At 44.3% G+C, this 27,645-nt stretch overlaps 1 protein-coding gene across 2 annotated transcripts in view; it reads right to left on the bottom strand.

Annotated features, from left to right (window-relative positions):
- The window catches only part of CHCHD6 (coiled-coil-helix-coiled-coil-helix domain containing 6), a 253,389-nt gene that overhangs the window by 93,337 nt on the left and 132,407 nt on the right, over positions 1 to 27,645 (bottom strand). The gene's annotated exons all lie outside the window — the stretch shown is intronic.

The raw sequence follows: 27,645 nt of genomic DNA, 5'->3' as shown, positions 1-27,645 counted from the left end.
GCATATCTCTAGAGGCCAGTGATGCTAAATGTCTTTTCATGTGTTTATCTGGCATCTGTATATTCCCTTGGTTAATTTTCCTAACTGGATTGTTTGTTTGTTTGTATGTATTTATGTATGTATGTATTTAACTGGGGAGTTGTGTGTATGTATGTATGTATGTATGTATGTACGTATATAACTGGTGAGTTGTAAAAGTTCCTTATATATTCTAGATACCAGTCTCGAGTTTGATATATGGTTTGCAAATATTACCTCCTAGTCAGTAAGTTCCCTTTTCATCTTCTTTACAGAATCTTTAATAGAATAAAAGTTAAATTTTCATGAGGTCCATTGTATCAGTTTTTTCTTTTATGGAGCATGCTTTTGGTGGTTTTAATTTCAGTTTGCAGATATCATTAGCATATAGCAATCTGTAATGCAATTGACTTTTGTATGTTGATCTTGCATTTTGTGACCTTACTAAAGTCATTTATTCGTTCTAGGACACTTTTGTTTGTTTGTTTGTTTAGAGTTCCTTAGACTTTTCTGTGTAGATGACCATGTGAATATACAAATAGGGACAGCTTCTTTTTTCCTTTCCAATTCATAAGGCTTTTAGTTTCTTTTTCTTGTCTTACTGCAGTGGCTAGTGTCTGACCAGTGGCCTAACTCCAGGCTGTGTTTAAGTAAACATGTAAGAGCAAATATCCTTCCTTGCCTTGTTCCTGATCTCAGGGAGAAGACATTTAGTACTTCATCATTACATAAGACATTAGATACAGGTTTTTTGGGACATGCTCTTTAACGAGTTAAGGTAGCTCCTTTCCATTTCTAATTTTCTGAGCGTCTTTATCATAAATGGGTATTGATTTCTGTCACACACTTCCCTGTATTAATATGATCATGTGATCTTTTTTGTTGTTCCTTAGCTTGTTGATATGGTAGATTTCATTGACTGATTTTCAAACATTGACCCAGGTTTGCATGCCTGGAATAAATCCCACTTTATATAAACATGGTATATCTATATAAAAAGTTGTTTTTATATATTACTAGATTTGGTTAGCAAATACTTTATTGAGGATTTTAGTGACTAAGTTCACAAGAGATGTTGGTTAGTAGTTTCCTTTTGTCTTTAACTGGTATGGTAATACTGTTTGTCAAGATAATATTTAACTGGTTAGTAGTTTCCTTTTGTCTTTAACTGGTATGGTAATACTGTTTGTCAAGATAATATTAGAAGTAAATTCGGAAGTTTTCCCTAATCTTGTATTTTTTGGAAGAGATTGTATAAAATTGGTTTTAATTCTTTAACTGTTTAGTAGAAACCTCCAGAGAAACCATTTGTGCATGGAGTTTTTTCCTAAAGTTTCAAAATCATGAAGTCAATTTCTTCAGTGGCTACAGGACTATTCAGGTTATCAATTTCATCTTGGTTGTTTCAGTAGTTTGTGGTTTTCTAGGAATTGGCCCTTTATGCCAATGAATATAAAGTTGTATCACCTTATTCTCTTCTAATGGCTGTGGAGCCTGCAGGGATGTAACCTGGTTCTCTGATACAGGTGATTTGTGACTTCTCTACTTTTGTCAATCTTCCTAGAGGTTTACTAAGTTTATTAATTGTTTTATAAAAACCAGCTTTTTACTAATTCTCTCCATTGTATTTCTGTTTCAGTTATATTGATTTCTGTTCTTATCTTTATTATTTCCTTTCTTCTGTTTGCTTTGGCTTTATTTCATTCTTCTTTTTCTAGTTTCTTGAGATAAAAACTTTAATTTGCAACTGTCCCTCTTTTGTAATGTAAGCATTTACTGCTACAAATTTCCCTTTTAGCCTACTTGAGTGGTATCCTGAAAATTCTGATATGTTAATTTCAATTCTTTAAATTTATTAAGGTTTGTTTTATGACCTCGGATATAGTCTATCTTGTTTCCATATGTGCCTGAAAAAGTACGTATTCTGTGATTGTTGGAGTAGTCTTTGTATGTTGATTCGATCCTACTGGTTGGTTATATCACTTAGGAATGTTATACCCTTGATGATTTTCTGTTTAGTACTTCTATCAGCTGCTGAGAAGAGGGTGTGATGTCCTCCCAGCTATTATTTGAGACTTGTGCGTTACTCCTTCAGCACTACAGTTTTTGCTTCATGTTCTTTAAGATTCTATTCTTCAGGGCATATACATTTAGGATCATCAAATCTTCCTGACAAATTGATCCTTTTATCTTCATATCATGTCCTTCCTTGTGTCCAGAAGTACTTTATCTGATATTAATATAGCTACTCCAGTGTTTTTTGGATTGATGTTTACATATCTTTTTTCCCCACCCTTTTACTTTCAACCTCTGTCACTGCATTTGAACTGAATTTGTAACATACAGCTGTGTGTTTGTGTGTGTCTGTGCGTGTATGCATGTGTGCAAGTGTGCGCATGTGTGTATGTGTGTATGTGTTTAATCTAGTCTGGCAACCTCAGCCTTTAAGATTATTATTGCCATGTTAAAGCTTAAGTCTACTGAAAGCATAAGTAGTACTACAAAAGCTACTTAAAGCTTAAGTAATTGTCATGTTAAACCTTAAGTCATTTTATTATGTTTTCTGCTTATTCCGTTTCTCATTCTCCATTTCTCTTTTCTTGCCTTCCTGTGGGTTACTTTAACATTTCATAGGATTCCATGTTGATTTTCTAACAGTGCTTTTGAGTATATTGCTTCATAAAATGTTCTTAGTGGTTACACAGTATATTACAATATACATATGTAACTTACCATATTCGACTAGTATCAAGACTTTACCATTTAGGGTAACCATTTATGGAAACTTTAGGTTAGAACTATTTAGGTTTTTTTTATCCTTTCTATTTTTTAACACCTTTGCTTCGAGCATATTTTTTCTACATATATTTGCCTCACATTAGATGGTATTATATTTTTTGTTTTAACCATCAAATATGATTTTAAAAACTCAGGAGAAAAAGGAAGATCTATTGTATTTATCCATAGTTTTGCTTTTTCCATTCTTCACTCTTTCTTGTTCATGTTCCAAAATTATCATTTGATTTCTACTTGAAGAATTTATTTTAGCCATTCTTTTTTTTTAAGATTTTATTTTTAAGCAATCTCTAGACTCAGTGTGGGGCTTGATCTCACATCCTTGAGACCAAGAGTCACATACTCTACCAATTGACCCAGCCACTCACTTCAACCATTCTTTAAGGATATGTTAGCTAGCAACAAACTCTAATTTTCTGTAGTCTGAGAGTATCTTTATTGTCTCTTCATTCTAAAGGATAGTTTTGCCAGGTATAGAATTCATGGTTATAGATTTTTCTCTTTCAGTATCTGAAAAATATGCCACTTCCTTCTGGCCTCTATGGGTTTAAATGAGACTCCACTCTCATTCAAATTAGAGTTAACTTGTAAGGAATATGTTGGTTTTCTCTGATTGCTTTCAAGATTCTTTTGTCCTCAGTTTTCAGAAGTTTCATTATTATGGGTCTAGGTGTGTATTTCTTTAGACTTATCTTCTTTGGAATTTGCTCAGCTGCTTGAATCAGAGCCTTTATTGTACTTTTCTGCTCTGCATGGTTCATCTGAGGCCACAGGGGCTCTTGTGATCCCTGCTAGGGTTGCTGGTAGGGGCAGAAAGTGCCTCTCCAGGCTGTGGGGACAAAAAGCACTTCCTTGCCAGTCACTTGTTGCGGTGGGAATCCTTCCTGCCAGTGTCAGGCCTCCTAGTGCCTACAGGTGGTGGGAGTCTCTGACCTACAGTACACAAAGACGACTGCTCCAGCAACGTGTGGCAGGATGCCTCCTGCTGGTAACAGCGGGTCACCAGTATTCCTGGGTGGGAGATAGGATTCTCTGGCCCATAGGACAAAGAGTGCTTTCCAGACCAGTACTTCTTAGCTACCTGGGGTCTCCAGGTGAAAAGAGAATCTGTGACTGGACAAAGAGTGCTCCCAATCTGGGCCACCTGTTGTGGCAGGATTCCCCCTGTTGATGCTGTTGAGCCACTGGGGTCTCTGGGTAGGAGAAGGGGGTCTCTGGCCCACAGGGGAAAAAAGTGCTTCCTGGGGCCACTTGTCAGCAGTGCTCCTGCTTGGTCTCCCTTGCTGGTGCCACTGGGCCTACCCAGTATGGCTGGCAGGGCTTCCTCTCAATCTGGCGAGGCAATCAGCCTACCTAGGCAATTGTCTGCCACAGGTTAGGAGCTGAAGATACTGGCCGGGGTTTGTTCTCTGTCAGTGGGTGGGATGGTCAGGAGGCACCCATGCTGCTATGTTGTTCTTCCAGTCCCAGGGTCCCTAGCCAGTATCCCTTCCTCTTCCTACCTTTCAGACTTCTCCTATAGATGCCTCTCAGTTTATTTAAGGATAAGTAATTGTACTCGGTGAGAAAGAGCAAGGAGAAAGGAGTCTAGCCATCTTGCCCACACTAGAAGTCCACCCAAAGTAGTATTATTCCTCTGTGTGCAGTGGCATATGTCTGATACAGAGCTAGGTTCATTTACTTCCGTTTGTACTAATTTTTAACACCATCTCCAATTAATTTTTGAGTAAGTAACACATTAACGTGGTTCACAAGTCAACTATACATAAAAGGCACATTCAGAGATGTCCCATTTGCTTCCTTGTCTTCCCAGCCTGTTTCCACTCACTCACTGTGGGTAACAATCTCATTAGTTTCTGGTTTATCCTTCCTGAGTTTCTTTTTAAAAACTAAGTAGATTCATACATTTCTATCTTTTTTTCTTATTTCAGCAGAGGCCTGACTTTGGCCTCAGAATCTTAGTCAGCAGTTGATCACTATTCCCCAGGAGTTAAAATTTTCATAATCTAGATGTTCCTCCTACCAAAAGCTTTTCAGATGCCTCCCTGATTCCATTTAAACCCATTCCCTCCATTCTGCTCACATTTCTCAATTTGTTGAGTCATTTGTCTGCTTTCCTTCTTTAAATTGTATTGATCCAGCTATCCTCATAATTCTTATTCTCCCTTCAATCACCAACATATTTGAGTCCATCTAAAAGAAAACAAGGGTGTTTACCTTAATGGAATAAATGTATTGTTAGAGTCTGCTGTAAAATGAACTCCTGTGAAGTGTATCCCACTTTCCAATGCAGTATACTCCGGTACACTTGGGGAAAAGTGGTCACAGGGTATAATTAATACCATATTTAAAAGAGTTGCCTATGTTTTTAAGATACAACCATTCAAAATCTTTGGGATGCAGCAAAAGCAGTCCGGAGGGGGAAATACATTGCAACACAAGCATCCATCCAAAAACTGGAAAGAACTCAAATACAAAAGCTAACCTTATACCTAAAGGAGCTAGAGAAAAAACAGCAGATAGATCCTACACCCAGCAGAAGAAGAGAGTTAATAAAGATCTGAGCAGAACTCAACAAAATCGAGACCAGAAGAACTGTGGAACAGATCAACAAAACCAGGAGTTGGTTCTTTGAAAGAATTAATAAGATAGATAAACCATTAGCCAGCCTTGTTAAAAAGAAGAGAGAGAAGACTCAAATTAATAAAATCATGAATGAGAAAGGAGAGATCACCACCAACACCAAGGAAATACAAATGATTTTAAAAACATATTATGAACAGCTATATGCCAATAAATTAGGCAATCTAGAAGAAATGGACGCATTCCTGGAAAGCCACAAACTACCAAAACTGGAACAGGAAGAAATAGAAAACCTGAACAGGCCAATAACCAGGGAGGAAATTGAAGCAGTCATCAAAAACCTCCCAAGACACAAAAGTCCGGGGCCAGATGGCTTCCATGGGGAATTCTATCAAACGTTTAAAGAAGAAACCATACCTATCCTACTAAAGCTGTTTGGAAAGATAGAAAGAGATGGAGTACTTCCAAATTCGTTCTATGAGGCCAGCATCACCTTAATTCCAAAACCAGACAAAGACCCCACCAAAAAGGAGAATTATAGACCAATATCCCTGATGAACATGGATGCAAAAACTCTCAACAAGATACTAGCCAATAGGATCCAACAGTACATTAAGAAAATTACTCACCATGACCAAGTAGGATTTATCCCCGGGACACAAGGCTGGTTCAACACTCGTAAAACCATCAATGTGATTCATCATATGAGCAAGAGAAAAAACCAAGAACCATATGATCTTCTCATTAGATGCAGAGAAAGCATTTGACAAAATACAGCATCCATTCCTGATCAAAACTCTTCAGAGTGTAGGGATAGAGGGAACTTTCCTCGACAACTTAAAAGCCATCTACGAAAAGCCCACAGCAAATATCATTCTCAATGGGGAAGCACTGGGAGCCTTTCCCCTAAGATCAGGAACAAGACAGGGATGTCCACTCTCACCACTGCTATTCAACATAGTACTGGAAGTCCTAGCCTCAGCAATCAGACAAGAAAAAGACATTAAAGACATTTGAATTGGCAAAGAAGTCAACCACTCTCTCTTTGCCGATGACATGATACTCTACATAGAAAACCCAAAAGCCTCCACCCCAAGATTGCTAGAACTCATACAGCAATTTGGCAGCATGGCAGGATATAAAATCAATGCCCAGAAGTCAGTGGCATTTCTATACACTAACAATGAGACTGAAGAAAGAGAAATTAAGGAGTCAATCCCATTTACAATTGCATCCAAAAGCATAAGATACCTAGGAATAAACCTAACCAAAGAGGTAAAGGATCTATACCCTAAAAACTATAGAACACTTCTGAAAGAAATTGAGGAAGACACAAAGAGATGGAAAAATATTCCATGCTCATGGATTGGCAGAATTAATATTGTGAAAATGTCAATGTTACCCAGGGCAATGTACACGTTTAATGCAATCCCTATCAAAATACCATGGACTTTCTCAGAGAGTTAGAACAAATTATTTTAAGATTTGTGTGGAATCAGAAAAGACCCCGAATAGCCAGGGGAATTTTTAAAAAGAAAACCATAGCTGGGGGCATCACAATGCCAGATTTCAGGTTGTACTACAAAGCTGTGGTCATCAAGACAGTGTGGTACTGGCACAAAAACAGACACATAGATCAATGGAACAGAATAGAGAACCCAGATGTGGACCCTCAACTTTATGGTCAACTAATATTCGATAAAGGAGGAAAGACGATCCACTGAAAGAAAGACAGTCTCTTCAATAGATGGTGCTGGGAAAATTGGACATCCACATGCAGAAGAATGAAACTAGACCACTCTCTTGCACCATACACAAAGATAAACTCAAAATGGATGAAAGACCTAAATGTGAGACAAGATTCCATCAAAATCCTAGAGGAGAACACAGGCAACACCCTTTTTGAACTTGGCCACAGTAACTTCTTGCAAGATACATCCACAAAGGCAAAAGAAACAAAAGCAAAAATGAACTATTGGGACTTCATCAAGATAAGAAGCTTTTGCACAACAAAGGATACAGTCAACAAAACTAGAAGACAACCTACAGAATGGGAGAAGATATTTGCAAATGACGTATCAGATAAAGGGCTAGTTTCCAAGATCTATAAAGAACTTATTAAACTCAACACCAAAGAAACAAACAATCCAATCACGAAATGGGCAAAAGACATGAAGAGAAATCTCACAGAGGAAGACATAGACATGGCCAACACGCACATGAGAAAATGCTCTGCATCACTTGCCATCAGGGAAATACAAATCAAAACCACAATGAGATACCACCTCACACCAGTGAGAATGGGGAAAATTAACAAGGCAGGAAACCACAAATGTTGGAGAGGATGCGGAGAAAGGGTAGCCCTCCTGCACTGTTGGTGGGAATGTGAACTGGTGCAGCCACTCTGGAAAACTGTGTGGAGGTTCCTCAAAGAGTTAAAAATAGACCTGCCCTACGACCCAGCAATTGCACTGTTAGGGATTTACCCCAAAGATGTAGATGCAATGAAACGCCAGGACACCTGCACCCCGATGTTTATAGCAGCAATGTCCACAATAGCCAAACTGTGGAAGGAGCCTCGGTGTCCATCGAAAGATAAATGGATAAAGAAGATGTGGTCTATGTATACAATAGAATATTACTCAGCCATTAGAAATGACAAATACCCACCATTTGCTTCAACGTGGATGGAACTGGAGGGTATTATGCTGAGTGAAGTAAGTCAATCGGAGAAGGACAAACAGTGTATGTTCTCATTCATTTGGGGAATATAAATAATAGTGAAAGGGAATAGAAGGGAAGGGGGAAGAAATGGGTAGGAAATATCAGAAAGGGAGACAGAACATAAAGACTCCTGACTCTGGGAAATGAACTAGGGGTGGTGGAAGGGGAGGAGGGCGGGGCTGGGGGTGACTGGGTGGCGGGCACTGAGGGGGGCACTTGACAGGATGAGCACTGGGTGTTATTCTGTATGTTGGCAAATTGAACACCATTAAAAAATAAATTTATTATTAAAAAAAAGATCACATAGGGATCCCTGGGTGGCGCAGCAGTTTGGCGCCTGCCTTTGGCCCGGGGCGCGATCCTGGAGACCCGGGATCGAATCCCATGTCGGGCTCTCTGCATGGAGCCTGCTTCTCCCTCTACCTGTGTCTCTGCCTCTCTGTCTCTCTCTGTGTGACTATCATGAATAAATAAATAAATAAAAATCTTTTAAAAAAAAGATCACATAATCATGAGGGAAGTGAGATAGTTTCAATAAAACACTGCTGACAAAACATAAAATGTTAACAATTATATTTCACCATACTTCTTTAAATGTCACAAAATACAAATACCAAAAACGACAACACAACACTGTCACAGTTCTGGCAGACTAATCTGTTACCTCATATACAGTTCCCATGTATGGGCAAACATTCCCGGAGTCTTGGCAGTTTAGCTGTTTCTTCTCACTAGACTCAGAAGCCTTCACATTAACTCTACTCCCAGATACCTTTGCTGCGGCTTTTGTATCATTTGAACCCACCAGGCCCTTTCCAAGCACCTCCCTCTCACGATGCCAGTCATGTGTGCTTCTGAACACTGGAGTTGGTGGAAACTTGATTAGAAAGCAGGTTTCCCTCAAAGGTGGCTGGGAGCTCTCTTTCATTTGCTCAACAGGCACACAACAAACATTTACTGAGTATCCACAAAGGAGCAGGATGCACAAGCTATTACTTAAAAGTGCCCAAACAGTGACTGGCACAGAGTAGGTATCCTGCAAGTACCATCATTCTGGGTTAGGCAAAGTCACCAGCTAATAACTAACAATCAGGAGTGAATTAGAAGATTCTGTACATCCTATTACTCTATCCCTCACTGGTGTTCTCCTCAGAAGCTACTACATATCCAAAATATTTGCTGAGTCTGACCATTTTAACAGGAGACAATGACGAAATGACCAATATTCCCCCTGGGAGAAGAGCAGAAAGCACAGGATCCTACAGGTTTACGTTGTGATATTTTTATGGTTATATGATGCATGAATTCTTTATATCCCAAGGCATTTCAAACAAAACATGGAACACTGTTTTTGAGAAGCCCTTTCACAAGCCGTTTAACATGGGTAAATAACCTGGCTGCCCTGTGCCTGAGTTTAAAATCTGGGATCATAGGCTTCTACTAACACTGAAATACTTCAAAACTGCTTCTGGCTTATTTAAAACTGCATAAAGCATGATGCCATCAAGAGCCTTCACCGCAAGCCCTGGAGGCCTTTAAATACTATAAAAACTGGAATGCTTTCCCTGTGTCATCACTGGCGCTCTCGATGTCTGAGGGAAGGGTCTGATGTGGCTTTTAGATATAGTCTGAGCCATATGCCTACACTGTCCCCTAATATGTCCACAGGTGTTTAGTGAAGGGTCTGAGTTGCAATGATGAGAAGGCCGGAAGCCCTTCCCTCCAAAAGGCTGGCTCCCTGTGGGGAAAAGGCCATCAGGCTCCCTCAGAACCAGTACTAGGGTGGGAGGAACTGTTTCGCACAGTACCCTACTCCTCCCCTTTTCTTCTGCTCTAGATTCTGGATAATTGGAGCTGTGGTGTGTAAGAATCACTTCCTGACCAGGGGCTCAAATTAGGGCAAGAGATGGACCAATGTCAGACTGCAGTGGCCAACAGAGGGGCTAGGGAACACTGCGCTCTGCCATGAGTATCCAGAGAGGCTTCTTGGAGCAGGAAATGGTTGAGTTGTCTTAAAGAGGATACAGGAACCAACCAGATGAAGTACAGGACATGTGGGGGAAGCATGCTGCAAAAAGGCCCAAGAAGGAGCACTGAGTATAGCCCAAAGCTCCTGCAGGCCAGTTTTGCTGGTGGGAGAGCATGAATGGGGCTGTGGGAACTGTGAGCAGATGGCAGCCCAGGGCCCAATGCCTGGGACTGTGGAGTTCAGACCCTAAGGAGAGGTGGGGATCATTACTTTGAGCAGGGGATTGACAGGATCAGTAAGAAATCTGGACTCTGGGGACTGCCACTAAAGGCAAGGAGAACTTTAGGGATGAATGCTCTCACAATGGGGCAGTGGGGCTCTCATAATGAGGACAGTTTTTAACTATTTAGGAAGCATAGGAATGGACTAAATTTGGAAAATCCAGAGTCCAGCAGACCTCACATTTCCCAGGGTGGAGGGTGAGGGGGCCCCTTGCTGCATACTCCCAGGGGAGGGTGGCAGTGTGTGAAGACATGTGCCCCGAGGGGATAGTGAGCCCTAAACATGGAAGCGCTGCCACATGTGGCCTTGGGCAGTTCTCAGCACCCCTGCATGGCCCATCCTGTACTCTTGGCACCCACCCTGCATGAGCTCTGTGCCCTTTGGTTCTGTGAGGTTTTCCTTCTGAATCAATGACCCACTTTTCTTCCTAAGGCTTCTTTCAGGTTCAACTTTACTGTGAGCACTCTCACCGATCTGAGAATAGGAACAAAGCTGCAGTTACTCACTATACCTATGGCAAGTGCTAATGTCAACCAAAGAGCTTAATTCCACAGGCTGCCTTGAGAGGGACAGGACAGAGCAGCCATGAGCTGCTAGGACAAACACTTCACAAGTGTAGGACATGGCATCAAAGGGTCTAGAGAGGACAGTCTGGCACACAACAGGCAGGGTAACATGGCTGCTTCTGCTTGGCTGGGGCCATTTCCACTTCTGAAGGCACATCTTCCTACCCTTTAAAAAGATAAACAAAAAAAAATAAAAAAATAAAAAGATAAACAAATCACAGATTGAACAGTGGAGGCCAGACTAAAGATTCTGGAATCAGCTGACCCTCCATGTAAAGCCCACTTCCACCATTTATGAGGCTGTGTGGTCTCATACAAACTACTCATAGTCCTCCAGGTCCTGAATCATCACTGATCTGATGGGAATGACTGCATCCCCTTATAAAGCCTCAGATGAAGGGCCTGGTTCTTAGGCACTTGACAAAGAGCTTTGTAAGGCATGAGAAAGCTGGTGCAGGAGGGCAACAAGGTCATGGCTCTCTGGGAGAAGCCATCCCACCCATTTAGTGGTGATGGCTGCCAGGGAGTGCAGAGCCAGCAAAGCAGCATGGACAGCTGAGGTCTTATCATCGCACTCCAGCCAGACCCAGCCCTGCAGATTAGGTTCCTCTGGCTGACCAACTTGAACTAGCACTCAGTTGAACTGGCATCTTGCACCCCGAATCAATAGCAATAGTCAGGATGGGAACTGAGTACACAGGAGGTCTCTCTGACCTCAGACAATGAAGTATTCCCTCCTCAGCACTCACTCTGCCAACACTACTGGTGATATCAGTGAGGCATGCAGTGAAAAATGGACCTGAAAGAAGGAACAGATGCAGCAAGGCAGGGAGAGAAAGGGAAAAAGACAAACCTTGTACTTAATGCACTTGAGCAATCACCAGGTTTTGTTCTGGTGACATGGGAAGAGCAAGCAGCACTGTGGCCTTGTACCAGTTCCAGCACGGTTTCTCATGCAGAGGAGATGACAGGGCTTAGGTAGCCTCTATGCAATCTCTCAATAGAGACATGCTGCAGCCTAAAACACTTTGCAACCCACAATGTTTCCATGTGCTGGGAAATGGAGGTACACAGAAGTGCTCATATGGCCGTGGCTTTTTATGACTAGTTGTATCCAGGCAAGCGGCAAGAAGAGCTGACTCGGTCTGTCACTCCTGTTCAGAAGGAGAGATAGCAGGTCCCAACCAAAAAAATACATGCCCAACCTGACAAACACGCTAAGATGTGACTTTAGAACAAAGGAAGGAAGAAACAAGGCTAGGACTGCGTGGGAAATTAGCAGCACCTCTCCTCAGGCAGACTACTGCCCAGGGAAAGAGTCAGTGGTGATAGGGGCAGCATCTCAGGGCTGTCTCATCTGGCACCTAGGCTTTAGAAGACAGGGATGAAGACTTGGGCTCTCCAAAGAAACAAGGTGCTGGACCTAAGTCTAGCCTCCAGGGAGTAGGTGTTGTGTGATCTCAGAGTTCCTAACCGCTCAGGAAATGGAAAGTCTAAACCTGGGAGTGCCTGGGGTCCTTGCACTGGAATAAAGATTCTAATGAATTCCAGGCATTAAAACAGCGTTTCTCCAATAGCGGTCTAGGAAGCACCCATGTTAGCATCACCTGTATGTGCTCCTTAACGTGTTGGAGCTGCAGGCCCCACCTGGTCTATGACTCCCCAGGTACCTTGGGTGACCACGAGGCCCACAATGTTGTTCTACGACGGGGTCTCCCGGCTCAGCACTGTCAACCTAATTCCTTGTTGTGGGGTCGTCCTGAGCACTATAGGGTGTTTAGCAGCATCTCTGACCTCTACCCCCTAGTGCCAATAGCACCCTGCCCCAGTCATGACAGGCAATAGGTCTAGACATCACCAAATATCCTCTGGATGGCAAAATCACCCCTGTCACAAAGCATTCCTCTATTAGAAAAGGAAGCTAAAGAGGGATAGGAGCCTTTGAAAACTCATTTCTGAGAAATACAATCACAAATTATCTCAATAAGGGAGAAAGGGAAGGAGAGCTGTCCTCAGGGCCAACACATCTAAAGATCATGACATGCCCCTGCTTGTTACTCCTTCGAGAGGCATGTCAGATTTCCTGGGGAGGGAGGGCAGGGAGTGCAAGAGTGTAGAGGGGATTCCTGCCATGTGTACGTGGGAGTGGGAGCCCTGGCAGACCCTGATCTATGGGGTCACCACATCTCGCAGGTCAGGGAGGGCACAGGATCCACTAGGAACACTAAGGAATGGCCCAGGCTGCAAGAACAAGGTCTGGAAAGCTAAGGCCCAGGCAAACTGAGCCATTTGGAAAATATTAAGGACAAAAAACGGGCTTTTAAAATTGGATCAGGAGCTATAGGAACAAGAAGGGATAGGCCCATATTGGGGTGAAAGGTGTTCAGTTAATAGATGACAGAGAGAAAGAACTATAAACTCCCATTTTCTATCAAGGAGAACAATCTTCAGACTGAAAAGGGTAAATCAAACACTGATATGAGGGAATTGAAACGTGAGACGGAGAAGAGATTGTGAGAGAACATCTAGTCACACTAAATGAATTCAAATCTCCTGATCCAGATGAATCACATCTCAGCTCTGAATTAACGTACAGAAGAGACATGCTCGTTGCTGGCAATCTCAAGAACTCAGAGAAAATGAGAAGATGCCCGAGACGAGACAACGTCCAATTTAGCAAAGGGGAGAAAAGGTGGATTTTTGCAAATGACAGATTGGTGAGCTAGACACAGATCCCTGAGAGAATTCTATGGTCTAAGTATTCGGAAATGGAAGTCACGGCCATCAGAAGGAAACCCAGGCTGGTAGGAAACAAGACATCCAGACACAGTGCTTTTGTCATAAAGTCATTACATTGCCTAGAACGATGGAGACACCACCCAAAGTGATGGGGGATACTGTCGAGGAGTGATGGGACACTGCCTACAGTGACAGAGATACTCACTGTCCAGAGTGATGGGGACATCATCCAGAGTGATGGGGTCACTGCCTACCATGACAGAGATACTCACTGTCCAGAGTGATGGGGACATCATCCAGAGTGATGGGGTCACTGCCTACCATGATGGAGATACTCACTGTCCAGAGTGATGGGGACACTGCCTAGAGTATAGGGGCATATGGACCAGAGTGAAAGAGACACTGCCCAGAGTGACAGGGACACCACCCAGTGTGAATGGGGCCACTGCCTAGAGTGTAGGGACAGATGGACCAGAGCAACAGGAACACTGTCCAGAGCGATAGGCACACCACCCAGAATGAAGCAGACACTGCCCAAAGTGATGAGGCCACTGCCTAGAATGTAGGGACAGATGGAACAGAGTGATAGAGACACTGCCCAGAGTAACAGGGACACCACCCAGTGTGATGGGGCCACTGCCTAGAGTGTAGGGACAGATGGACCAGAGTGATAGAGACACTGCCCAGAATGATACACACACCACCCAGACTGATGGGGACACTGCCCACAGTGTAGGGATGCCACCCAGACTGATGGGGACACTGCCCAGAGTGACGGAGACACTGCCCACAGTGTAGGGACACCACCCAGACTGATGGGGACACTGCCCACAGTGAATTCTACTCAGTGAGATTCTGCCCCATGCTATACCTGTGGGAGGACCAAATGCAGAAGGGACCTGGAATAGCACTCCCATTCTTCGAAGTCTGAAGAGTGAGGACAGATGGCTGACCACAGAGTGTGACACCTTCCTTCTGACTCAGCATCGTTATCCATGACTTAAGGGAAGGAGTGGCAGCACACTGATCAGATCTGCTGATGACATGAGGTTCAGAGGGAGACCCAATATATTGGATGGGTAACAGGATCTAAACACATCTCAAAAGCTAAGGACAGACTTGTCCACTCAATAGGATGAACATTAACAGGGACAGGGTTAAGGTTCTGTCCCTGGGTCCCAAACCTGCAGCCATACGCATGCAGAACAAGGCAGTGTGTAGAGAGCCCCACAGCACACACAAAGCCCAAGGGAGCTGAGCCAAAGTGAGACAGCCAAAAGCAGCTCAGACAGTGCTGCCAGGGGTAATGTTCCTCTGGGAGGGTCTGTGGGGGTGACAGCTCAGTCCTATCCCACCCCTATCCCTAGCGCCTTCGTATGCTGGCTTCAGTTCCAGGGCTCATAGGGACAGGGACAAGCTGAAACTGACCAAAAGGAGAACAGTTAGATTGCCCCCCACCACCACCAATGTGAGGAAAGCCTGAGAGAACCAGGGTGACAGCTTCACTGAGGAAGGACAGGAGGGAGGCTAGTCCTCACCTCTCTGGTATACCACACAGGTTCATCCTATCTGGCTCTGTGACAGCTGCTACTCCAGAGGGTGTGAACAGAACTGGGGGGTTGTAGTTACATGCAGGACACTTGAGCTGACTCCAAAGTGATGAACAACTCCAGCTGTCCATTAACAGCATGGATCATCTGAGAAGGAGGGGGCACGGCTAACATCTACACACGGTATGACAGGCACGTTCACCAGTCGTCTCATTCAGTCCTTAGCAACAATCTAATAAGGTTGTTCCTCATTCCCTGAAGAATGAGGAACTCAGGCTCACAGAAGTCAACTGATTTGCCTGAGGTCACACAGTTAGCAAGAGCTGAGGTAAGCAGTCAGACCCCAGGGTGAACCCCAATCCCATGCTTTTCCAACCTGCAGTGTCCAGTCAGGGGCTAACTTAATCAGCAGCTGGGGAAACAAACAGGAGAACATCCTATGTCAGGAAAGAGTCCCTCCAGGCTAGAAAATCAATAGTGATTATAGTGCATAAATGAGCCTTCTTAAAGCAGTGAACATGATCACTTAATTAGTAATGAAAAAGTACAAATTCAAAAGACCAATTTTTGCCCATTAAATTAACAAACTTAAAAACCAATGAAAATGGGGAAGGGCAAGCTTTAAGTTTACCACCTAATAAGGAAAACAAAAACTCAGGGACACGTGGGTGGCTCAGTCAGTTGAGCATTTACCTTCAGCTCAGGTCAGGATCTCAGGTCCTGGGGATCCAGCCCCACATCTGCTCCACAGGGAGTCTGCTTCTCCCTCTGCCCCTCCCTCTGCTCATGCTCCCTCGCTCCCTCTCTCTCTCAAAATTTATTTAAAATCTTTAAAAAAAAGAAAACCAAAAAATCCTATGAAGAGGCAGTTCTCAAAAGAAGAACTACAAGAGAAGGTGCTTGGCCATATTAATAATTAAAGAAATGCGAACATTTTAGAGGTTGATAAAAGGCTGTGATGGTATACGTGTCTGTGGCGGGGGGGACTCTCAAACCATTTTGTTGGTATATATTTCTGAAGAGAAATTTGGATGTCTCCATTAAATTTAATTGTGAAAAGAACCCTAAATGTCCATTAACAGGAAAATGGTTACATAAATAATGGTTAAATAAATAAATAATGCCGATCCCTGCCATGTGGGTAGATCTGATGGACAAAGAGAAGTGATATGCAAAGTTGTCTAAGATGTATTATTAGGTGGAGGCAAGTTAGCAAAGAATAAACTAAGACCCCAACTGTAAAAACCAAACCAGGTCTGTGTTCTTCACAGAAATAAGGCTGACAATCCCAGGGGATGGTTAGAAGCACATTTACCAGGGTTCTTTGGAGAGTTGGGACCACAATTTGCATGCTTTCATAGTGCTTGGACTTCTCACAAATATGCATTACGTTTGTAATTAATTTTAAAAAGAAAGAGGAAAACAGCCCATGTTGCTGAAGGAAGGGAGGGTGGTGTCATTATATACTGCAAATGGAAGTGCACCCTGTTACTACCCCCACTGTATGGCAGTCTAGCAAGATGTAATCCCAAGCCTGAAGGATGGACAGTCGATGGCCTAGCAACTACAATTCTAAATAGTTTTCCTAAGAAAAAAGCTGAATTCAGGCAGCTTAAAGGATAAGCTTTTTTTTTTTTCTAATAGGAAAAGCCTAGAGCAACATAACAATGCAGTGATAGGAAAGAGTAGATTATGGAAGAGTAGATTATGGGACATTCATAATAAGGAGTAGTACATAACTAATTAAGTGTAGAAACAGATTTGATGGAAAAATGGTTCATTATAGATTTGAGTTTCAAAATGACTCCTAAAGAACATCATGGTTATGTTCTCATTTTTGCAAATACAGCCAGGGTGAAGAGTAGTGATCCCCTCCTCCACAGAGTCAAAAATCCATAAATGATTTTCAACTACCCCAAAATTTAACTACTAGTAGCCTACTGTTGACCAGAAGTCTTACCAGCAACACGGATAGTCGATCAACACATATTTTGTATGTTATATGTATTATATACTCACAATAAAGCAAAGGAAAAGATAATGTTGAGAAAATCATAAAGAAAATACATTTACAGTACTGTATAGTAAAAAATCTGTGTATTAGGGGACCCATGAAGTTCAAACCCATATTGTTCAAGGGTCAACCGTATTATAACATGGCCAATATAACTGTAACAGAAACAGGTTTTGGCAGTGTCCACCAAGATGCTAATGATCGTTACCTCTCTAGCTGGGGGGTCTGACTTGGTAAATCTGATTTTATCCTTTGGGCTTATCTGAAAATTCTGTTTTTTCTACTGTCAACATGTGCTACTTAAGAAATGGTATAAGCAGGGCACCTAGGTGGCTCAGTGGGTTAAGCACCTGACTATAGATTTCACCTCAGGTCCTGATCTTAAGGTCATGAGACTGAGCCTTGTGTCAGGCCCTGTGCTGGGCGTGGAGCCTGCTTAAGATCCCCCCACCCCCTCTGTCTTTCTCTCCCTATCTCTCGCCCTCTGCCCCACCCCACTCTCAAAAGAAAGAGAGAGAGAGAGAGAGAGAGAGAGAGAGAGAAGTATGAGGGAATGCTGCCCCACAGCTGGATAAGGGTGCCAAGCACCAAGGCAGGATTTTTATAATGGACAGGTCTGGCTTCCCTACCAGCACCAAGCACAGGGGTGGCTCAGAGGGTTATACTCCAAGAACCACCTCCACCTACTTCCATGCACCTAAGTCCAAAGTGCTGCTGACTTCTCTGGGCTGTCATCTGTTCTGAGCTGCCATGTTAGGCATCTATGTCTCTCAGGCACTGAGTTTGCTCTGGGGACAATACAGTGAGCTAGGTTAGGTGGCAGCCCTGTACAGAAGGAGCAGCAGGAAATGGTCAAAGAAGGTCTCTGGGGTGATCCTAATGTCATGAGAAAGGCCACATGGTCAGAGAGCATGCCAGGTGGACACAGAGCCAAGGCCTTGGCAGGCCAGGCTCAGGAATCCCAGCTTTCTTCTGAATGCCTCAGGGAGTCATTGATGGGCTTTAGAAATGTTCCTTCTGCAACAAGGAGATACCAGATCACAGGTGGAGGGTCTGGTTAAAAGGACACCAGTGGAGAGATGATGGTTTCAGTTCAACACAGAGATGACCAAGGGGTGACCATTGTGCAAGAGAACAAAGGAAGAACAGGAGCTATTAGCTTGGTAACAGGATAGGACTGGGTCATCAGGGCAGTGGGAACAGCAGAGCGCCAGCAGGGAGAGATCAAAGGGTAACCCCAGATTTGTCTGCAGCATCCCACCATCATCATGGCCAAGGGCTGAAGGAAAGGCCCAAAGGAATTCACTCGGTCAAATTGAGCTGATCAAAGCTGGAAAGAGATGAGTAGAGAAGGAAAGGAAAGGAAAGTGAGAGGCCAAAGAGTGTCTATTTAATTAGAATTATTTGTTTAACTGGGTCTTTTCCAGCAGGGATAGGTGGTAACCTGCATACATGATGGACAGGCACTTCTGCTCTTCAATCCATAAGGACCTATTTAGGAGACTAAATTTGCTGGGAGAAAACCAACAGACAATAACCACATCACAGGAAGTGCTGCATGCAGCATTAACATGCAGCTGCTGCCAGGCACAGTGCAGAAACCACTTCAGGAGGAGATACTGAGCTTAAAAGGACCCTAGCAACAGTAATGGAGGGAGTGACATAAATCTGCAGCCATGAACAGCAACTTAACCACTGAGGTTAGCCCTCTCCCCACATGATCATTTCACCTCCTAATGAAGTAGGCAGTTGGTTCTTCCCTTCTCTGGATCAGGTTCTAAAACACCATGAAGGAGAAAGATGGGAATATAAACCTAAGGAGTTTTTGCAACAAGTCGCTGGCATAAAAGAGGGGAAAGGGTCTATTCTGAGTGACAAAAGACTTAGTCTTAAAAGACTAAGAACTTGGACAGCCTGGGTGGCTCAGCGGTTTAGCGCCACCTTCAGCCCAGGGCGTGATCCTGGAGACCCAGGATTGAGTCCCACGTCAGGCTCCCTACATAGAGCTGCTTCTCTCTCTGTGTCTCTGCCTCTTTCTCTGTCTCTCATGAATGAATAAAATATTAAAAAAAAGACTAAGAACCAATTATAATGTGGCAACTCCAGTGGATCCTGACTTACACCAGCAACACACACACACACACACACACACACACACACACACACAGACACCCCACTAGGAAAAGGTATTTTTGAGGAAATCAGGAAAATCAATGTTAATTCTCTGAAGCAAGATAACAATATCGTAGTTATATAAGAAAATGTCCAAACTTTTCAAAAACACATACTGAAGTATGTAGAGGGAAATGTCATGGTCACTGAGATTTGCTTCAAAGCAAAGAACAAAGAGAAAAATATATAAATATGAGAAAATGTGGCAAAATCGTTAAGTTTGGGGGACAGGGACAGAGAGGTTCATTATATTATTTTACTCCTCTGCTTAGTGTAAATTCCATCATAGATCTTAGATCTTTTGTTTTAAAGTTTATTTATTTGAGAGACAGAGAGAGAGTGCATGCATGAGTGTGAGCAGGGGGGAGGGGCGAGGGAGAGAATCCCAAGCCAACTCCTCACTGAGTGCGGAACCTGACATGGGGCTGGATCTCACAACCCTGAGATCTTGACCTGAGCTGAAACCAAGAGTTGGAAGCTTAAGCAACTGAGCCACCCAGGCACCTCCACTGTAGATCATTTCAATGCAATTTCAAACCGTACTCTGAGCGGCGGACCGATGAACAACCAATCCCTGCATTTAGCCTGCCTGGGCCCATGGACAGCAAACGGACTGCTATGATCCCAAATCCTTCATGTGACAACTGCTGCCAGTTTCAAAGCCTGTTTCTTTGCCTATACAATGGGAATGGTAACAGTTCCTACCTCGTGGGACTGTTTTGCAAATGTGATGAATGAGAACATGTGATGCACTTGGGATACACCTGGCACTTTGACAACAACAATTCAAACAAGATCAGTTGTCATTTTATCAGTCAGCTTCCTGGGTCACTGTGTAGGTCAAAAGGAGGCAATTCAGATGAGGTGTTTGGCTAGTGCTTTGCATATGGGGGAATACTCAGCAAATGTTAGCTACCGAGCACCAAGAAAACCAGCTTCAGAAAGAGTTTGTTAGCAATACTCTATCAATTCATTTAATTCTCAATACTATCCTGCAAGATAAGAACTACTATTCCTGTTTTACAGACATGGATTCAGGAAGACTTGTCTATATCTTGGACCTGGAGTAGAATGGCTGTGAAACCTTGTACCATACCTTAACTTCTATGAGCATCCTTATTTTCCTTTATGATAAACAGCCCCCCCAAACCTAAGTGACATAACTCAGGCACTGTAGATAGCAAAGAGGAGTTGTGCAGCCTGTTCAGCAGGGCCCTGGCACAGACATCTATCCCAGGGAAGCCTGACCTCAAGGCCCAGGAAAGCCACAGCCTCTCCACATGTCCCACAGAGTAGTCTCTGCTCCTCCCTCACCTCAGAGGTTACTATGAGATAAAAGAGAGAACTTCTGAGAAGATGGGACCTGTAGCAAACAGATCAGAAGTAGCATACAGAGTAGATGCAGGGAATGCAGGACCACGAGGCAGTGGCAGTGGAGGTGACAGGGGTGGGGGTGGAGGTGGTGGCGGGACCCAAAATTCGAAAGCATCTACTTCCAGAGCCTGTGGTTAACCCTTACTCTTACCCTACGGTGGAAAAACTGTAAGACTCATGGACACAGCTGCAAGGAACCTGAGTCCTAGTTATACTATTAATTAGCTATGTGACCTCTGGGGACAATAGGAGCAACAGCAGTTATATTATTAGATCTGGCTGGTAGCAGTAATGGCAGGTACTAAGATATATATTACAATGGTCTAGGTCCTATGTCATGTCCTTTATTATCTTGAAAATGTAATTACTACTGTCCCCATTGTAAAGATGAAAACTCCCAAGGCTCCAGGGCTTAAGTGACTTGATCTTGCCTATAAAGCCAGCAGGTGGTAAAGTTGTAATTCAAACCCAGGTCCCTTTAGATCTAAAAACCCAGTGCTTGCAGCCATATAAGTGATTCTCAAACCACTTAGCTGCCTTGGGGTCCTTTTCTTATCTGTGAAAATAATTGGGTTGGATCAATGGTTCTCTATTTCTTTGTTTCCTCATCAAAAGAACTGGGTCCTACCAGCACAGGTACAAAAAGCCCATTCTCTCTAAGAAAGGCTGTCCTAAATCTCTAAGTAGTATGTTCTTTCGCTTATCACTTACAGTACCCTATTAAGAACACACAAAATGGCCATTTTTATGCTGCTACCATTATGAAGAAGCAGTACTTGGTTGGGTTACAGGTGTGTGGGTGTCCTTCTCTAGCCACTAGGGAAGAACGTCTGGACTCAACAATCTTCACAAGTCCTTTGGGCTCAGAGCAGTTGCTCAGCAAGTAAAGAACTGCTCCTCACAATGATCAGTGGTGGGCTCCTTCCCAAACAGGCCACTTTCTTGCCACATTGCTTTCAGGTCACTGTTATCTGTTCCCTCCTCTGAATACTCTGGCAGCTTCTCTCTGGGGGCATGTCACACTGGGAATACTTGCCATGCCTCAGTCTTGGATCCTAAGTGGTGAGCCTCTCTCTGGCTCTCTGGTACCGATGTCAAGCCTGCTCCCCACCAAGCAGGAAAAGCAAGTCTCCACCAAGCAAGTCTCCCCACACTCAGGAAAAATGCCTGTGGTTAGCAGTTCTTCTAACAAGACATACTGCTCACTCAACACTGAGCTGGAAGTCACTCCACCTCTAGAGCCACAAAGCCATTCCTCTAAGAACATTCCTCTGGGGTGAAGGTAGCCCTTTCTGTTGCATGCCTTCTGACCCCCGTTGGGACCCATCTTCCACTGGACCCATCAGGGACACATTACGAATTCTCCTTCCATAAATACGAGAGAGTCACTCCCTCTTAAGTCAGCAATGTTCTCCCTTTGATGAAATTTCTTGAAAGAATGGTCTACACCCGTTTCTTCCACTTCTCTCATTCACTGCGGCCCTAACTCCACACATAACTCAGCTTTGTTCTACATGGCAATACTGGAAAGGCTCTCTCAGGATAACTTAAATGTCCTTCAAGAGGCAATTAAGGGGCCTCTCCTCTAGCCCTCTGTGGCCTGTAGCATTTGGCATTGTCAACCACATTCTCTGGAACTTTTCTTCCTGAGCCGATTTGGGAGGCAGCGTGGCGTGGTGGGAAGAGCAGAGACTTCAGAGCTCTGGCTTCATCCATCAGCTACATGGTTTCTGGCAGTTCATTTAACCTGATTCCCAGTTTCTTCATTTGTAAAATGTATAACATAATCTACCTTGCAGGGTTGCTGCAAGGATTAGCAATAATTTATGTAAAAGAGCCTGGCACATAGCAGATGCTCATAACATCGTGGTGGCTGTCATCTTGAGGGACACAGAACTCCATGTCTGACACTTTCAGTCATCTGTTGGCCATCTCTACCTTGTATGTGCAGGTCTAGAATTAAACTCACAACCTTCCCCAAGTGTTGTGGCTTACTTGAATTTTTTTCTTTCTCCTTAATGGCACCATTATTCTTCTGGACATTCAAGTGCAACTCTTTCTCCAGCTGACAGCTCTTCGAGAACTCCCAACATTATCCCAAAGGAAGGCTAACTGGTAAGCCAGTCATCTGGGGTCCTTCATGATGTGATCCCAATCTATTTTTATAGCTTCCCAACCCACCGCCAATGGTCACATGGAAGCACCTGGGTTGGGGTCTCTGTCCCAAATCCCTACATTCTTCATGTCCTGCTCTGTGGGCTGCTCGCTTCATACTGCTCATTCTCCAAACACAGCTTCCACCAAGAAGCTTTCCTCCCTCTCCCGGAACCCCCACTGCGTCACTGTTTCCTGCTTGCGCATACATACTTTCTTTATTCTTGCAAACATCTACTGGGCACCTATTCTGTACCAGACACTGCATCCCCAGCCCTTGGTGATGAATCACCCTCAATGAATCAGACCAGGGAGGACTCTGAGCTTACAGGCCTTTATAGTCTGGAAGGAGAAACAGTCACAGATGCCAACAGCCACACAATAGCATAGTGAGTGCTAGAACACACAAGGGGCACAGGGCCTAGGGAAGTGCAGAGAGAGAGAGAGAGAGAGAGAGAGAGAGAGGGAGGGAGGTAACTGAAATGGCTGGTAACTAAAGACAGATCTGCCTTCCTCAGCTGTATCCGACTTTGTATCAAGTAGAACATGCTAACAGAAAAGTTCAAAACCTCCCAGCATGGCTTGATGAATTCTCATCACTGAACCCACCTGTGTAACTAGCATCCACATCAAGAAAGGGAGTTTTACCCTGCCCTACAACCCCCCACTCCCCACATATTCTCTTCCTCATTACTTCCCCCAATGGTAGCAATTATCCCACTTCCTAACACCACAGATCAGTTCCACTGTGTTCAAACTTCATGTAATACAACATCCATGCAATGTATATGTATTCTATGGCTGGCCCTTCTGTGTAGTGTTCTGTTGATGTGAGTCACCAATATTGCTGCCTGTGGCCACAACCAGTTCATTCTCATGCCCGACTGGGCCTCCACAGTAACGACTACTGTGATTTATCTATTCCCCTGTTGACAGTTGGGGGTGATTGTGAATGATCCTGCAGGGAACATTCTACAGTTTTTGTTTGGTTTTTCAGTGAACCTATGGACACATTTCTGTTGGGCACAGAATTGCCAAGTCATAGGGTAAGCCTGTGTTCAGCTTTAACAGACAATGGGTAACAGTTTTCTATGGTGGCTTCACCAATTTACCTCCCTGCCAGCAGTATGGAGGGCCTGGGCTAACCACAGCCTTGCCAGCACCTGGCAGTGTCCACTGCTCCCACATCACCCATTCTACTGAGTACATATGGTGCTGCCTTATGGCTGCAACTGTATTTCCTCGACATGTGTGAGGCCAGGCCCTTTCCATGTGTTCCTGACCAGTGGGCTACCTTCTCTTTGTAAAGCAGAATCCTCCACATTTAACTCCTCTTCCTCTGCGTCATAGAGCAGCTCCTATTTTCCTAAACAGACTCCGACTGACACCCCCAGGGACACCAGGCAGGGGGCTGTTTAGTGCTGTCACTGAGAAAGCTGCAGGCTTGGCAGGATCACATGACAGTTGTTCCTTAAAAAAAGAAAGCCAGAGTAGAAGCAAAGAGAAAAAAACAAGAAAAGGGCTGACTGTTCACATATCAATGTTGGGATGGCATATGCATCCAACAGGGGCAGGAACAGAGATTTACATTCTGGGGGAAAGAGCCTGAGATCCAGGAAGAACACACATATTTCTCAGGTTCTCCCTTTCTCCCTGCCTCCAGTCTGTGAAGCTACACACCCAAAATGCACTCCTCACGTTGTAGTTGCTGAGTTTGGGAAAAGTGAGACCATTTTTACAGGGCTGGCAGGTCTGCTGGCAGGAAGGTGGCACTCAGGCATCTTCCTACCTGGGATCCCATTCCTCACATCTCCTTCCCCTCCCATTCCTCACATCTCCTTCCCCTCCCAAACTGTGCTGTGAATTCCCTAAGGTAGGAATCACAACTGTCAGAACCATCTCTGTGCACTTAGCAGAATTAAATGAATTTGGAATTAATAAATGGCTATGCATTTATTAAAGAAAAGGAAAAGGATGGAAATGACATGAAACTGAAAACTCCTACATCAGATACTCATACACTAATGACCACTCATCCTCCAAAGGACTGGTAGGTTAGTCTTAAAATTCCTGTTTCAAAGATAAGACAGCTGAAGCCTTGGAACTTAAACTATTTGTTCAGAATCAGAAGGCTGGTAAATTATCGAGGGCTGGCCTAGGACTCTATGACTGGCTTGTTCCCCACCACCTCCCTGACCTGGCCCCATGGCTGAGGGCAGAAGACACACTCTTGGCCAGCCAGAGTGGTCAGCTTAATGGCTGCTGGGTTCAGAGCCAGCTGGCCCCCAGGCTTCCACCATAAGACAGAAGATGTGCTGGTTCAGGCGGGGCACAAGTCACCCTTAGCAGAAAGATAACTGAATCCAGGGGGAGCGCTGGAGAGGCCCACTCCCAGTTCTTTTGTTTCCTACAGGAAAACACAAAGGGCAGCTGAGCAAAGGCTCTGGGAGGCCAGTGAGGATGGCAAAAGGTTCAGCAGCCACAGCTCTGACAGTCAAGGTGGTAGACAGCTTCACCTTCTGGACCCTACGCCCAACATACTGAAATGGAAGATGGCGCTGTTCTCTAACACTGAGAAACACCCAGTTGTGAGCACACATGGTTTCCATATTGCTTCGCACAGAGCCCTCTTCTACCCCTCTGCATACTGAATGACAGACAGACACTATGGCAGGTGTCCAAGAAAAGCCCCGTGAAGCCTGGAGAGGAGGTTTCCACATCCCAGAGAGCAATCCGACCGCTAATGATAATATCCATCTCAGCACACATACATCTGTGCACGTATACACACATTCACCCATTAAACCAAACCTGAAGCATTAGGACTTGAAAGAGGATTGCCAATAACCACTGCACACTACAGAGAGGAGCCAGCACTTGCCAGGCACCTGCACATGCCAACACCTTCCAGGCATCACCTCCTCTAATGACCCCATCAGCACCTCAGGGTGCTGACCCCATCATACCCCCATTTTGTAGACAAGGAAACTGAGACATGAGGAGGGACAGCATGGCTGCAGAAGGCAGTGATACATTGCTGCATGCGGGCCCAGGCCCACTGTGAACACATGCTGCCCCTGCTTCACAGCCTGTGTCAACACCACATCTGGGATTTGCTTCCAGGTGCCATAAGACCCTCACTAGGCCCTAGTGCCCCCAGCAGCTCACTGCTCTCTGTGATGAAAGGAAAAACACTCACTTAGATCTTGCAGTGTGGGCGTGAGGAACAATTACTCAGAAAGATTATAAAGCATAGGAGCCTTACAAAATATGATTTCCACACTCAAGAATAATCATCTAGGGAATAAATACTGTGGTATAAAGGGGTCAAGATGTCTCCTCCCCTTGAAAATGAGTCTGGATTCTGCACAGGATTTCCCTGCCGATCACAATGGGCCAGCACTCAGAAACAGTGTCCTACAGGCAGAAGGGCAGCAGGGTTCCAGCTGAGAGGCTGGTGCACGAAGCATGGCACCTCCACAATCCCAGGCCTCTGTGTTCCCCATTCCAATCTTTTCTGGCCCCTGGCCACACTCCCAACTATTTTGGGTGGTCAAGGATGATTCAGCAGCTGTTCCAAGTTTCCCCCTAAACAGGCTTCCACCATCAATTTCTAAACTTAAGAGGAAATGGGGGAAAAAAAAGAAAAGAAAGGAGCCTGCTGATTGGAAGGCCCTTAAGCTGTGTGTACAGAAGCTGAAAATGTCAAGGTCTGAGAGTATTCAACAAATGAAAGCAGAATTATATAAAAGCAACAGCTAATAAAAAAGATTGTCAGATGCCGTGTTCTTCATCTTCTCAGCCATTACGGGAATAAAATTATCCACGGAGAAGATGGAAAATCTTTCTCAAGACTGGTGCAATTAAGCCTTAGAACTGTGCCTCTTTACGCCCCCTCTCCAGTGCCCCTTTTACCCCATGACCCCCACCCCTGTCTGCCTCACCAATCTCTAGTTCCTGGGATTTGGGAGGTGCTTTCCTTTTGTATATTATCACCAGCAAAATGCTAGTATTTCAGAGCTAGACAGGTGATCATGTTTTTGCACCTCCTTCTGGAAGCATTCAATAACTTCACAATCGTGTAGGAAAACCTCATTTTAGAAAAATATGCCCACATCTGCATATGTAAGGAGTTTGGCTTCCCTGTAGGATGAGCAAACAAGCGAGTGGGGAAAAACAGATGAGAAGGAAGGGTTCATCCAGGAGAATTTCCTTTCCTTCAGCAAAGCAGAAAACCGGGCTGAAGGGGGAGAATTACAGTAGGGACGACAAAGGAGAGTGACAAGGGGAAAACAGATTCAAGACAGGAAAAATGCTGGAAGGCTGCTGCCCTTCACCCCAAGCAGACACATACACACATGCTTCTAGGAGCCAAACCCAAAGAAAGAAATGCAAGAGAAGTGCAGCAGGAGACCACAGAATTGCACACATAACAACACACACAAAAAAAATCTGCGCTTATGAACATATGGGCAATCGTGATAATTAGAGCTATGGCTGGTGGAATGTTTTTACCCTTTTCCAGGGTCTCAAATCATAATCCTTGGCATGACAGCTACAGTCAAACCTGGGCAGGAGGCCGTTCCAGGAAACCCCTCCTTGTTAAGGCCTCCTCTGTCAGTGGCTCAGGGGGTCCCACTGGCCTTCAGGACTACGCTGGGACCGGCGGTGCTGTGCGCTCACATCAGAATTCTGGATGTCCCC

The sequence above is a fragment of the Nyctereutes procyonoides genome, unplaced genomic scaffold, assembly GCF_905146905.1.
Source record: "Nyctereutes procyonoides isolate TBG_1078 unplaced genomic scaffold, NYPRO_anot_genome, whole genome shotgun sequence".
Classification (NCBI taxonomy): domain Eukaryota; kingdom Metazoa; phylum Chordata; class Mammalia; order Carnivora; family Canidae; genus Nyctereutes; species Nyctereutes procyonoides.
The sequence above is the reverse complement of the archived record's forward strand: the minus strand, read 5'-3'. Positions and strand labels throughout refer to the sequence as shown.